This window comes from Labrus mixtus, chromosome 5, assembly GCF_963584025.1.
Source record: "Labrus mixtus chromosome 5, fLabMix1.1, whole genome shotgun sequence".
NCBI classification, from domain to species: Eukaryota; Metazoa; Chordata; class Actinopteri; order Labriformes; family Labridae; genus Labrus; species Labrus mixtus.
In genome coordinates, this window is record NC_083616.1 from 25394382 (window position 1) to 25409416 (window position 15035).

General features: G+C 39.1%; 1 protein-coding gene across 2 annotated transcripts in view; it reads left to right on the top strand.

The window, feature by feature from the left end:
* pde4d (phosphodiesterase 4D, cAMP-specific) overlaps nucleotides 1-15035 on the top strand; it is a 204665-nt gene that overhangs the window by 6701 nt on the left and 182929 nt on the right. The window contains exon 1 of one of the 2 annotated variants that reach the window (XM_061038799.1): nucleotides 607-894. The exons of the other annotated variant lie outside the window; for it this stretch is intronic. The gene's annotated coding sequence lies outside the window, so the exon portion shown is untranslated. Of the gene's footprint in view, nucleotides 1-606; nucleotides 895-15035 lie in introns of those variants that run through there. 2 annotated transcript variants of the gene reach the window in all.

The window sequence follows — 15035 nt, forward strand, 5'->3', positions numbered from 1 at the left end:
AGTACCACTTTAAAGCTCTATCAGAGCAACATGATCTGCTAATTTAATTATTCTGATGACTAATACAGAAATTGGTGTTCAATGTGAACACTAAAGGTGAAAGGACGCAACCTTGTGGCACCCAAGTGCAAGTGCTGATAAATGATGACTGTCGTCCATGAATGTTATCAAACTGTTGAGTAAGTTATATACACCTGATGAGGGTGTGGTTTACTCCCATACCTCCCAGCTTCACAGCCATATTTGGAAGAAGATCATATGTACCTGTTCTAATGGGGCGGCAGCTAGCTCAGTCTGTAGGGACTTGGGTTGGGAATCGACTGGTTCAAGTCCTGTTGCAGCCCAGAATTTGGAAGTTGGTCTGGTAGCTGGAGAAGTGCCAGGTCACTTCACGAGTACTGCTGAGGTGCACTTGAGCAAGGCACTGGACCCCCAAACAGCTCTGGCGCACTCCCTGCATAGCAGGCTGCAGCAGCCCCACTCTGACATCTCTCCACTAATACATGTCCACAGGTCCTGTTTGTGCATGTGTGTATTTCTGTCATGATTTGGTCTTTTTTTGTTTTGTTTTTCAGCGTTTCTTTATCTTCTAGTGTGTTTTGTTCATTCTTGAGTTCTGTGTGTCTTCAGTGTTTCATGTATTTATTTTGTAGTTGTCCTCAGTGTTTCTTGTCTTGTGTTCATTCCTTCCTCTGTGTGTTTCCCTCCAGTGTGATTGCCCTCATTGTCTTCACCTGTGTCATTAGTCTCACCTGTGTTTGATTACCCCTGTGTCTATTTAGTCTCTGTGTTTCTTCCCTTCTGTGTCAGTTCATTGTATGTCGTTTGTCGGTGTCGATTGTAGTATGTCAGTTTACTCGTGGCTTCTTGTTTTCTCCGGATTGGATTTCTGAAGTGAGTTTTTGTTTGCCTTTTTGTTTAATTAAACATTTTTTTTGTTAATTCTGCATCTGGGTCCTCCTCTTAGTTTTCTCGATCCGTGACAATTTCAGGTCTATGTGTGTGAGAAGCCTCTCAATAACAGAGTGTAAAACCAGAGTTTCCCTCAGATGAAAAGAGTATGTAAAAAAAAAAAAAAAAAAAAATCCTTTTTTTGCCTTTAACCCATATGTATGCTCAAGAAGAACAGACTTTTATGTGCTGGCCACATCTACATAACCATGACTAACTACCACACTTGAAGGCAGCTAGGCTGAAAAGCCTGCTGTTATTGATTGGACACGATGTGAATCATTTAAATATTGGGATACACTTTCAGGCAATGCTTCCATAGAGGCATTCATACTGTTGCACATGGTTTACACTGGAACAGACTCAAAACAGTTATTTAAAGAATTAAAGGTAGGGTCGGTATCTTTATCTGTTGTACACTATTTCTATTTGTCAAAATGGTCTTTACATGCGTTATCAAGAAAATCATGAGCTCTGAAAAAGGATCAAGAAAGAGTTGTCATAAGAGACCCCGACCTATCATTGCAAGGAGGTCTGGTTGGAAAGTATCAATCAAATGCCTCCCTGCTCCCTGTGTACTCTGCCCTTGCCGTGAACCAGCCTGCTTTCATAGCACTTCACGGTTGCCGGAGGTATTCCACATCTATCGGAGGATAGCGGAGAGAGCTCAGCTTAACCCAAAAGTTTAGATAAAGCCAGAAGACAAACCAGAGTAAATATTCAAAAAGCCTTCCTTTTGAGCAGGAGACCTTGAGAGCAAAGTTCAAACCAAAGTTGCTTTCTTCATCCTCACACACCTAACCAATTACTGCATTGCATGAACACTACGTCGTCTGTTTTGGAAAGTTCTTCTAAAGTGCACTCGCTTTAGGGCTTAGGTTTGGAAAAACACGGATTAATAGTCAAACAGATTTGAACTTAGCAATGAGTGAATGTCTTTGATGTGCCTGTAAATAATTATGTCGTCAGTAAAACCAGTTTGATGAGTCTTTTTATTGAACTTCAGAGGCTGGCATTTTGATTGAGTTGCATTTAAATCTATTGGCTGGTCGTTTCTGCTTTTATAGAATCTAGTTATAGTACTTGCATCTGCATACGTCTTGGTGCAGTACAGACTAGATTTTTATAAACCCTGTGGTAAAGCGGAGCGTTGACCAAGAAACAACTTTTCAGATTTGAACCATGTACATTGTTTAATTGTTTAACTGTTTAAAAAAACAATAATGGCTGATCAGACTGACCGATAAGCCATATTATTGGATCTGTAAAAGCAATAAAGCGGTTCTTACTAATGAACCAACAATAAAATATGTGACTCAAGAATGAGCACTAATTGTAGGCCTGCTCCAAGAACAAGCAATAACAGAGAAACAGACTCACTGGCAAGCACTTCTATGATATGTCTCCAAACAAGCAATAATAGAGGATCCGACCCAAGGACAAGCAATAGTTAAGGATCAGATGTGTACAAGCAAGTTAAGAGGTTCCCATTGACAACAAGATTGTGAGTAAGATTCACTTGGCAGTGATAGAGAATCTAGTCTCAAAAAGTCATAAGAGCATCAAATTTACAAAAATAATAAAATAAAGAGGGTCAGACTCATGGTTAAATTTTTTTATTGAGGCTCCGTTTCTCCAATTCTTACAAACATCAAGCAACAATTCAACAACAAGCATGACAACAATGATGATTCAACTGGCGAAAAAGAAATAAATGTGGTACTGACAGAGAATAAAAACAATACACTACTGGAAAACAGGATTAAATTATACTTTTTTTTTTTATACATGTATGATTTATCTTGTTTTTTTTTTAAATTACCAGACATCATCCCACATAGCAGGGACAGTTTGGTTGGCCCAATCTGGTTAAAGTACATTGAACAGTGAATTTTTTTTATAAACATGTAATTTTTTAATTGTTTACTTTTTACATAGCCCGCTTCTATTCGAGGAAGGATATTCACCTGATAGTGATCGTCTCCTCCGACCACAAAGGAGTCAGTCTTTCAGGCATTCAGGCATTTATTTGCTTGGTAATGGTTTTGTGGAAAAATGTGGTAGACTTGTTAAAGGGGACACGTGGAGGGTGTAAAGTTATGTCATGTTCCACCAGTTGTAAGGGACAGGTTTGAGCCAAAAATTGCCGGGGCCAAATTTTCTTTTTGTGCTGGCGCTGCTGTGTAGGAACCCTGAATCTTTGGTAATAACATAACTGCTGTAGTATTAGTCAGCTCCTGCATATGAAGTAGATTTCTTGATTTAGATCAATCGTACTTAGTCCACTTGATAGCTATGTTATTTAAAACACTTAAGACAATAAGAGATTCTTTATTTGGGAGTGACTAGTTTGTAATTTTGTTTATTTTATCCGAGGGAAAGTTTAGGTTAACACTGAGATACACATACACTAATACTATCCTAAAGACATTAATTTGTAGAGAGAAAGCAGAGTGAGGGGTCTGCACATGGACTGGCTCCCCAAGCAGATGGGGGTTCAGTTATTTGCTAAAGGGCACTTTGCCAGTACTCTGAAGTAAACAGGCACCTCATCTGCAACCAGTCCCAACTCCATTCTTGTTTTGTACAGGGACTTGAACTGGTGAGACATACCAGACTCAGTTACTAACTACACATACATCCCGTTCTTTTATAGTCTTTAAGAGAACATTTGTTTCCAAATGTCGAGATACTATCAAGTTTTCTTTGTAAATGTAGTTGATGAACCTAGGCACATTTTACCCGGCATTAATATGTTTTAAACGTATAAGCCTAAAGCCAAATTTAATCTAATCTAAAACACTAACAATAGTTCACCATCGCTCACATATATTTGAGATATCAACTACATCCTCCTAATAATCCAATATGTTACTTATTCATACATAGATGTGAGATTGCACTGCACAGATACATGAAGTTTTCTCCTTGTGAAGAGTAAAGTTGTACATTGTTTTGGCTGTTTGCCCTTTTCCTGGCCTCATTGGTTTGCTGGTTCAAACTAGATAAACGCTCCCTGTTGTAAAACGTCACTCTCTATTTTGCTTTCTCACTCCTACTCTCTGTTCCTCTCACCACATGGTGGGTTGAAAAGCTTTCAGTAAAGTCTAAGGCTCTAATGCCATTTGACCATCTATGGATGTTTTCTCAGTGGCCTCAGGCAGACCTAGATTAATATATCTGATAACATGTTCATAAAGATGGGTTTCAACTTGGTTCTGTCTCGTAAATCAATCAGAAAAATAATCAAGTTCTATATATTAGAAAATAATTGTACTGCATATGATGTAATGGATACACTTGTTTACTGAATGCAAATAAAAAAACTTGATGCTTTGCTGCATAGGTCATGTGGAGTGTGGTTTTGACTTCAATGGACTTTTGTGAAATATGGTGCTATGCAGTACATCACCATCCATTTGCAGACATTTGTCAGGGTGAAATAAGGGTTGTCTCTAGATAAAAAATATACAAATATTCCATATAAGAAGTGAAGGAAAGCATTAAATTATGATCAATCTGTTCTGCTTTTTTTTTTACTTCCACTATAGCTTTTTTACATCTCAGCCCTAATTAGTAACAATTGTGTTTCCTCAGGATGAACAATTTGTGTAAACATGTTTGGTGTTTGGCAGTGTGCTAGTCGACAAATGCCAGCATTTCTCTGTGGTTTGATGCGTCCAATTGGCATATCTGGTCATAGCAGTGGCTCACTGGAGATGTATTTTTGGAAATGTTGTTTTTTTTTTCTCTAAAAATAAAATTACAGTTATCAGTATTTAATCAGCTTCCTATCTCTCTTCATATTATCCCGGGCCAAACTATGCTTCAGAGATGTGGCCTTTATTCAGAAGCACGATGAAAACATAATTAGAAATCAGAAATGACTGACTATTTTGTTTTAGAAGTAGGCCTACCTTAAGATGATGCTTTGCTCACCTGAACCCATACACAACCTGGAAAGCTCAGCTATTTTGTTTTATTCGGCCCTATGCAGTATGCTCAACTGGTGGGCCGTGTTGGTGTTGTTCCTTCTCTTTGTTCTGTCATGTGTTTTGTACCATTTGAGGTCCAAACTGCACAGGAAGTGGAGAAACTTGGTTCAGGATTTTCATAAAAGAGGTGGTTGTGGGTCCTTAGACTATAAATTACATATGGAGTCGTTTTTTAGTGGAGGACAGGCTGATAAATTGAGAACCACTGGCCTAGGCTACATTGACATAGAGGGACATTTGAATGGGATTTGAATATGATCTCCAGTCAAATGCAAATAGAACTTGAGCTGTATTCGTTGTTCAAATGCAGGGTTGAATGGGAGGCTATGCTTTTAACGCAGCTTTGTCATAAAGTGAGTGTCTTTTAAGGACTAACTAAATCAGATTATTATACCTTTACTAGGCCTACAGTAAAGTTGTAGCCTACAATAGACACCTCTACAGTAATGACGGAACACATTCGTCTTTAAGTAGGCCTATTCACTGAGAGCAGTAGACCTAGTGAAATGTAAACAGCACAACGATAAGACAAATTCATAGATGGTGATCAGAAAGATATCAGAGGCCAACCATAAACGCGGTAGAGTGACGAGAGGCAAAAATTAATTGCATTCATAAATGCAGAGATTAGCTAAACGTCCCTCAGCCAAGTAGGATATGACACAAAATAAGCCTGCCACCATTCAGTGTATTACCATTACTATTTGAACACATGTGAGAGCTTAAGCAGGTAGCTAGCCCTCGGAGGAATTTACAGAACGTTTTGATGAGGTTAATTAAGCCACACCTGTGACTGCATTCAGCTTTAATGAAGTGCCGTGCTCTCATTGAAGCCAGCTCTGAAGTTACAGGATTCATTCACCATAAAACAACTGGAAAATAGATGGGCTAACTGAGTGTCGCATTGTTTCGCCTATTTCTCCACTTTGCACGACTTTCATCGCCCAGAGGACGAAGTTGACATTCATTAAAATCAGATATTCTATTCAGACAGATATTCATTGAAATCCCAGTAAGCTGCAAAAAAAACCAACTCCTACCATGCTGAAGTAACAGAGCGGCTCGTATTAGGTTTTAAATGATAACTTTGTTGTATCATGAAACTAAAAACTGGTTGACTTCCCAACATCATAGTCAGGAGTAAAATATTTAACGACATTATGCATTTGCTAGCCCAGAAGTAGTTGCCTCATTGCTACATTAGGCTATATGCATATCTTTTAAAAATAACTAAAATATGTAATGAAAAGTGTCGCTTAGCTAAATAAAATACTCCTAAAAGTGTATTATTTTTCAAGGGGAGTAGATAAAAGTATTTAGTGTTATCACAGTATTTGATATAATAATTGCTGGATATACTGTAAATGCTTTTTAGTTTTATACACGCATTACTTTTGAATTAATTTGTATTTCTGTGTAAAAGTCTCAGTGCTCTACAATATTGTGTGTCCATTCACATGAATGATATTCTGCCTGTTTAAATGTTGTGGGAGGGAAAAGGTCAAACTCTCACAGCAGCTGGAGCTGTTGTGCCTGGGGAAAAGTCTGGTCTTTCCTGGGTTTAAAATGTTCTTATGTGCTTGGATGCAGCGTCAGGGATTTTTTCTGTTTTCTGTTTTTTCTGTTTAGCAAACCTCTGATATAAGGACTGTCTACTTTGTTCACAATAAACCTCACAATAAAGGTTTGTAATAGAATCTATGATGACACTGCAGTGCAGTTATTATTTTGAAGTTTGTTCTACTTCAGTGTATGTGGACTAGGCCTGCTCTTAATCATGTTTGTATCTCTCCTTTCATCTTTGTTCAGTCTTGTATATTTCCCAAGCCTATGTAGGTTACATACAGGCTGTAAGACGTACTGTGGGGGTACAAAGCATTAATTACACTGCCAGTTATTCTGTGAGTAGCTGGGTCACTGGAATGGAAGAAACCATGATAGGTCTGTGTTTGCAATTTGACAGTAAGCTGTCTTGCTGTTTTGTCAGTCATCAGTGTCCATACTGAATCCCATCTGATGGCGGGGATGCAGACGGAGATTCAGATCACCACTGCGTGCCTGCTGCTTTCTGCTGTGCAGTACAAATAGATGTGACTCATTCGTAGCTCTGCAGGGCCTACTTCTGCCTTCGGTCAGTGATGTCATTAGGCTGTAGTGGGCCACGTGTATTCGACATGGGAAAGTAGACAATGCCTTGTGTGTGTAAGAGGATGGAAAAAGAGGCTCTCATTTCAGGCTTAAGAAGGACATGGTATTGCACCACAAACGGTAACAATGCTTTTTTTTAAATCAGAGAACTACCAAATAACTTGTGGATGAAGAGTCTGATGCAAGTCTTCTGTTGTTTTAGTAGTTGCTGTAGATTTAAAGACGTCTCCATAGTACTCTAGCTATTTTTTCTCATTGTGGAAGACAGAAAGGTTATCTTGAGTGCAAACTTGGTGTGAGACATAGAGGCAACTACAGCTCTCTAGAGACCCCTAGTGGCATTGTAAGGCAGAAACACACTTAATACATCTGCAGTATTTCTTTATAAAAGTAGGTATATGTGTGACACATGTTTCTAAAGTTTTGGTGCAGTACATTATTCCACTGTTTGTGCAAACATACAAATGTCGGGCTAAGCTTCTTCTGACTGCTGCTGACACTGTTTAGTCATTCACTGCAGACTTTTTATCACCTTTTCTGTTGGTCCACAGTGAGCTATAAAATGGTGCTGACAGAGAGACTTCCTGAATTATCAGTCAGCATTAAGAAGAGAGAAATAACAGAATACTGGAGTTATAAAGGCCACAGGCAAAGGTCTGTTTTCTCCTGTTAGTCTTTAAATGGGCTTTTAAACACTCTACAGGAAAAATAAGATTTTTATTCTAACTTGATAGACTACATTTTATTGCCATGACTAATTAAATTACAGTAGAACTTAATTGTAAGTGCAATCAATTGGCTGATTGTTTTGTCTCATAGTACATGGGAGTGTCAACACAAAAGGCTGATATTGATCTTGTATTTCTGTAACCCATTGAGGTTCTTTTCTGGCCTCTAGGGGGCAGTAAAACACACTGTAGAAATATGACCCTTTCACCTTGTAAAGTTGTTGGTGTGATGTATTAAGCTGATATTGCACCTTTCAGATACAGCCCAAAGATTCATTTGGAACATAGATTTTCCATTTCATCTGCATCTATTTGGCTGTTAAACCATTTATAATAAAGGTATAATCATATTAAAGAATAGGAGTCTGTAAAATGCTTATACTTGAGAACTTAAGAATGATCTCTGATAACACTAAAACAGAACATTTTAAATATCTTAAATATATCAAGTAATAAACATGATACTTTATAAAAGCCTTCAGTGAATAAGAACAACACTTCCATTAAGTCAGTTCTCAGATGCAAAAAAAAAAAGATGTCTTAAATTATGACAGCAGAGTGTGAGAAGTCCTAGTCCTAGTTTCTGGCAGAAAAGCTATACCACACAGTTCCCATAAATCAACTTGATAGGTGTTATATTGGCCCTCTCTGCATACAAATGTCCCCGTCTGTTAGAATCAGACTTTTATACAGCTCCTGTTAGAGCCACAGGACATTTTTTTTACAGAAGCTATCACAGGATGATCAGAATTCCAAATTATGAGTGAACTTAAACTCTTTTATAGGAGGGGCACCGATGTCTCAGTGGCTAGCTCTCACTCCCGAAGTGCAGAGGCTGTTTAGTTCCCACAAGTCATTCCCCACTCTGTCTCTCCCTGATTTCCAGCTCTGTCCACTGTCCTATCCCTGCAATAAGGCATACAAAGCTCAAAAGTTGTCTTAAAAAACCTTTTAAGGACATACTTTACGTGGACTGCTGAGTGATTTAGGACAGAGGACAACCCTTATTATGTTAAATTAGTGTGAGTTACAAACAAGTGTAAGAATGTGAAAGCTTGCAGAGCATGATAACCCTCATGATGCCACAAACTTGTAAGTTTAAAATTGAAACTATTATACTTTTTCTTTTGAAAATACACATTTGATAGTATAGCATGCATTGCAAGTTAATCATGTCTCAGAGATGACATTTCTTTCCTCGGTTGCAAATGTTTCTGCACAAGTCCTTATTCAAAATCTCCACGAACATTTCATGTGTTCACTCCAGACGTTTACCTGGGTAAATGATGTCTCACTAAGTGGAGACAGAAAGCTTTTCTCCGTTGTAGCTCCCATCAGGCTAATGATGCAGTCGCATTATAATATAAAATCCTGCCAGGTGCAGCTGCACCTCATCTCCTGCCGTGCTCAGCAGAGAGCTCCAGTTAATCTGAATGCACAAAAGGCCCATCAAACTCACCTGATCATCATCCTTTACAGCTAAATATTCCTGTTTTGTTTTTATGGCATAGGCTTTGACTAAAATCCCTTTCACACATTTTTTGTATTCTAAAAATGTGTTAGTGGTTCTACTAAAAAAATCAAAAGTCTTATGAAGTGCTTATGGAAACAACAAGGCATTTTGTAGAAGTATTTTAGCTTTTCAGTGAAAGTTATACAAAGAAAATCCAAGCTTAAAAATAGCGAGTGATCCAATAAATTGTCAGAAGAACCTGAAGCAGAAGTGATTCAATCAAGTATTGTTTCATTGCTGGTGCACTGTTGGATATCAGACTGTTTTGAAAATACTACTGCATCTGATGAACCCAATTTCACAGCACAAAAAGCAAACAATCAAATGGGTGACTCATACTCGCGTCCGTGGGACAATATGTGGAATATAAGACAATTATTTCCAAGTGAGGTGTGAGAGATCATTTGCATTTCAAGTAAATGTTATTGTTTCGGCATGCCTGGTCCCCTTGCTGTTAAGTTGTTTGGAGCTGACAAAGGGCTCACGACTGTCAACAAAGGAAATTGAGCTGTAACCAGTCTCTTTCAGTTTCTTGCTGAGGTTGAATTGAAGCTAGTCGAGGCATTGTAATTCATATAGTTCTATAAGGAGTGTCATTATCCCTCCTGTGATATAGAGTCTATGCAGAGCACACAATCATCCTCCTCAGTTTGTTTTTCAAGGTTGTGTGCACTGAGATGTGTTAGCATGCCTTTTAGTTGTATTACATGAGGCGACAGCCCTCTTGTGGCTTTATTGTGGCTGATTTATGTGATGTTTGGATTGAGGTATTATTGGAAGTCCTCTGTGTAAAGGACAGGACAAGATCAGCCAAACAAAGGCAGATGACAAATGAATATCCGGTCCTCAGGAATATCTCTCCGCTCAAGAGGAAAATTTCAAATGCAGCCGACTCTCATGTCTGTCTAGTAAGTGTAGCACCACTTGGAGGAGCCACTGCTATGTCGGTTGCCGCTGCAGCTTTCCCGAGTCATTAATTCCTCCCTGCAAGAGCCCATCTTACTTAAAAAGTGGTTCTGCAGTGATCTTTAAGCTGCAATCAGTAACCCAAATACAATTACTAAATCAATAGGATAATAATTTGCTCTGCCCTTCTCTGATAAATGAAGGAACTCCATGAAGTGGAAAAATCCACTTCAGTCAATAGCTGTGAAATGAGACTGATTTGCTGGTACATGGGGAGCTTTTAGTGAGCATCAAACAAGAGTCAATTTCTATTTACTGTGAAAACACTGTGATGGAACATATAATGCAGAGTAATTTATTTTAATTTGAGTGATCTAAGACGGAGCTTTGCAGCAGCTTTGGTTGTTTATTTACTGATTTAATTTACTATTTACAATCTAAACTTGCCCATTAATGTCAGTGATTATGTTCCGGTTGCTTTTCTGCAAAAATGAGCTTGACAGATTGGACCAAAAGTGTACCCGATTAAACCGTCTATACAGAACTGCCTACAAAGAGCATAAAAGTGGCTGGCTATTCCAGAGCACCCACAGCGCCTGCTCATCTCGACTGATTGAACGGTTACAATAAAAGCCTGGGAGAGTTTTTGAGCGATTATTCAATAAGCAGCTGTGTGCTCAACAAGAAGAGAGAAAAGAGCCGTTTCACACGGACGCTGAAATTTAGAGCGTATTAAACTGCCATGACCTTCTACTGCTGGTTGTAGAGAAGTCATAGCTGAGCTACATTTTTTAAATTTATTTTTTGCTCCCTAGCTTAATGTGATCACATAGGATAAACTGTCATCGCTCTCCTAAAGATGGCAGGAAGTTAATTGAAAAAGCCAGCAGAGGATGTATCAAAGCGACAGGGGAAGAAATAGCATCTTCAGAGGGAAGGTGTTTTATGCAAACTCACTGTTTCTGGAGCACTCTAGTAGGGGGATCTGTAGGTCTAATCACACCTCATGTCACAAACGCTTGAGCCCAGACTGAAATCAACCCCCTGTGGTTGGATTGCAGACACACACCCATGCCACACAGGTGCAACACACACACACACACACACACACACACACACACACACACACACACACACACACACACACACACACACACACACACACAATCAATCAAACAAAAAATGTGTAAGCTTCACTTTACAAAACTGTTGGTGCATGCTGACAAGTAAATTGTTGCTGAAGTGTGTCTTTTTTTCTAAAAACAAGTGACTTGTCCTTCGGTCCAAAATATACATTTGTGTCAGAGATCGCAGACATCAGTGGACAATCTTTACAATCCAGTTCTGTTCAGGAATACAGCAAAGCTTTGAACAGGAGTAATTTTCTGTAGTCACTTTCACCTGAGAATTTGCATTTGAAAATACCTTTCAGGAGCACACATAACCATGTTAATAATAATAATGTCTGTCTGAGATCCCGATTATGATGGTCTTATCCCCTTTTTTTATGTCCCTCTGTGTGCTTTGAATAATCTCCGTGTGTCCTACAGATTCAGTTTTACAAAATTAGTCTTGTGCTTTTAAGGCTGCAATCTATGAGAGAGAGAGAGAGAGAGAGAGAGAGAGAGAGATTCACTCCATCCCAAGCCACCCTTTCGTCATGAACCACTAACTGTGTAACTCTGTCACTAGTTCTACATTTCACAGTCGCTACAACAGTATAACACAAACGTTTATTCACCTGTCTCCATATACCAATCTGTATTACACCAAAATTGAACAAACATGCCACTGTACAACAGTTTACACTCAAAGCAAATATTGTTTTACTCCAGCTAGTTTAGAGTCACTCAATAACTATTTCAGAGTAACCAATAAGGAGTTACCAGTTGTCATGATGTGGTCTTTTTTAGTTTTGTATTTCAGTGTTTCTTCAGGTTCTAGTGTGTTTTGTTCATTCTTCAGTTCTGTGTGTCTTCAGTGTTTCTTGTCTTCCTCTGTGTGTTTCCCTCCAGTGTTGGTTGCCCTGATTGTCCTCACCTGTGTCTTGTTAGTCTCACCTGTGTCTGATTACCCTATGTCTATTTAGTCTCTGTGTTTCTTCCCTCCTGTGTCAGTTCATTGTATGTTGCAGGTGTCGTATGTCAGTTTACTCGTGGATACTTGTTTTCTTGTGATTGGATTTCCGAAGTGAGTTGTTGTTTAATTAAATAATTGTTGGTTCTGCATCTGGGTCCTCCTCTTGGGTTTCTCGACTCGTGACACCAGTTCAGTATTATAACTGGTACACCTGTTTTAATGAACAAACAGATGGCACTAGATCACACTAACATAGCGAGAAAGGTACTGATTCCTCAATTAGCTGTAGGCTACAGTATGTATGCACTTTCATAAGTTTATGCTATTTTTTGACTGGATGAAACGCACTGCTTCCAATGTTATATGATCGCTCTGTTGCTCTCAATACTACGATTTAATTCCTCCACAGAGAGACGTGCTCACTTTGTTGCCTACGGGCTGTTTTGTCACACTGTTAGCAGCCAGGCTACTCAGCTAGCCATGATGGATATGTGTAGAATAACCTGGTCCCTTACTGGTGAAAATGTCACTTATTTTGAGGCATTTCGCTGTGTCTGTGGAAAGGACCTCTCTTCTCTTTCTTATTCTCTGTCGCTATGCTCCAACTTTCCTTTTCTTGACCATCCATTTCACCTGGCGATAATGCTGTGAAACGTCTGTTGAGAATAAGCGGTAACCTGCAGTGTTGAAAAATGAAGCCATTGCAAGGCTAACCGGATTGACAGGTAGGTGCGGTGTAGAGATTTGATAGGAGGCTTAAAACCTGCCTCAGCTCCAGCTCTCCGCCTGTAGGTTGTCTGAAAGTTAGGCTGAGACAGGATTTCCAGCATGGCGGCTGCCGTCGATGAGCCTCTGGAGCCCCCCCCCCCCCCCCTGCAGTAACAGGCTTCGTCCATTAATATTTACGGTCTATGGTTATAAAGCAGCAAGTAGACGGTTGCTATGTCGGTCGCGAGGGACATAATGACGTTAGTTTTTGCAGACTGCAGCTGGAACACCAACGCAACTCAATGAGCACAATGAATCAACCAATTGGCACAGTCGTACTTGCACAAAATGTTGCGTGATCTTCAAAGCGGCGTATTAACTCTTCTTGCTCATCACTTTGACTGCTCACAGCAGGCCAAATAGACCTTTTAGGACACAGGAAAATGTCCCTGTGCTCCAGACACAGGATCCGCGCCTGCTTCTAGACCTTTAGCAGGCTTCGAGATGTCAGAAATAATTTGCAAAGTTTATCATGTCGCTGAATTTTTATAAGTGGCAGCTAATGACAAAACTGGGTGCACTAAGACGGTGAGGTCTTGACAGATGCAAAATGTCAGCTGTGCCGCCACATGTCAGAAAGTTTACACCATTCTGTCTTTTTAATTAAAGTTTTCTTAGCATTGTCAGTTTGTGCAGAGCTGTTATACACAACTAGAGGAGTGGCAGCATTGACTGAAATAGCTGTTCATGGCTTCACAACTCGAGACCAATTTCAAACAAAGGACTGTGTTTTCTAGAGAGGTACTAGTGCAGTAGATGGATGTGCTTAGTACAGCCTTTCCAAGTTTTAAAGCATGCAAAAATACAATGACTTATATTATTAAACTACTGTACATAATGACTACAGAGAGTAAGATGCTGAGAAATTAAGACTGAAAATCTATCTACAGTATGTTGTTCTATTGCTACATTAAGAGGTATCTGGTAGGTCTGTGTGGAGACAAAGCAGTTTTGACTTCAGAGTCTGTGACTGTGGTTAAGCATGATGGTTTATAGCAGTTAACACTTGCAGAAATAGATTAGGTTAGAGCTGTGGTAGCTCCTCCTGTATCAGACCTTTCTGTAGTTCACTTACATTAGACAGGAATAAATCAAAATTGTTGCTATGTCATAAAAATCTGCACTTGGCCCTTCCTTGGACAGCTACGTTCTTACAGACCCATATCAACAAAACAGAACAACAAAATCCAACACATTCATTAATGAATTAAAAAATAAAGTTAATACTTTTTTTTTTAGTTTAATGCTCCTTTGATATTGAGCAGACAGATGGCTCAAGTGGCTAAGACACCTGAGCAACCAAAAATACAAAGCTTATGTGTTGTTTCAGTTTGTGTACATAATACACGTGCAGGCTAATGGTCTGTCCTCTGTTCAGAGTTATGCACATGGTGCTCCTTATTACAAAATAATTGTCATGAACAAACGACAGTTTATTTATCCCAGAGGCAACATCATGCAAAGCCAGAACGTGTGCACCATGACACGACTTATGACCAATCCCTCTCCTCTCCTCCACTCCAATCTTGTCGACGACAGCCTACAGGAATATTTTGTTCGTCCTGACTGATGGGATGCAATTCTTGAATACTGCCAAATAATGACATTTTCATAGAAATAAAAATCACTTTGCCCAGATTTCCCTTCCAATTTGACTCACCACAACACTACTTCCAGACTCCTCACGGTGGCACTTATGGCATGAATAAGTGTAAGTGGCGTGCACAGAATTTAATATAACGGGATAAAAGAAGTTAGCGGGTAAAAAAAAAAAAAAGAAGTCGAAATGAAGCATGATAAGAGTAAAGATAGATAGATAGGTACTTTATCTTTATTATAAGGACTTTAGATACCACCAAAACAAAATTGCAGTAAATAAATGCATTAGCCCTGCTGTATGTAATTGTCTTTCCATTAATCAATTATTATTGTGGGCCACCTATCTTT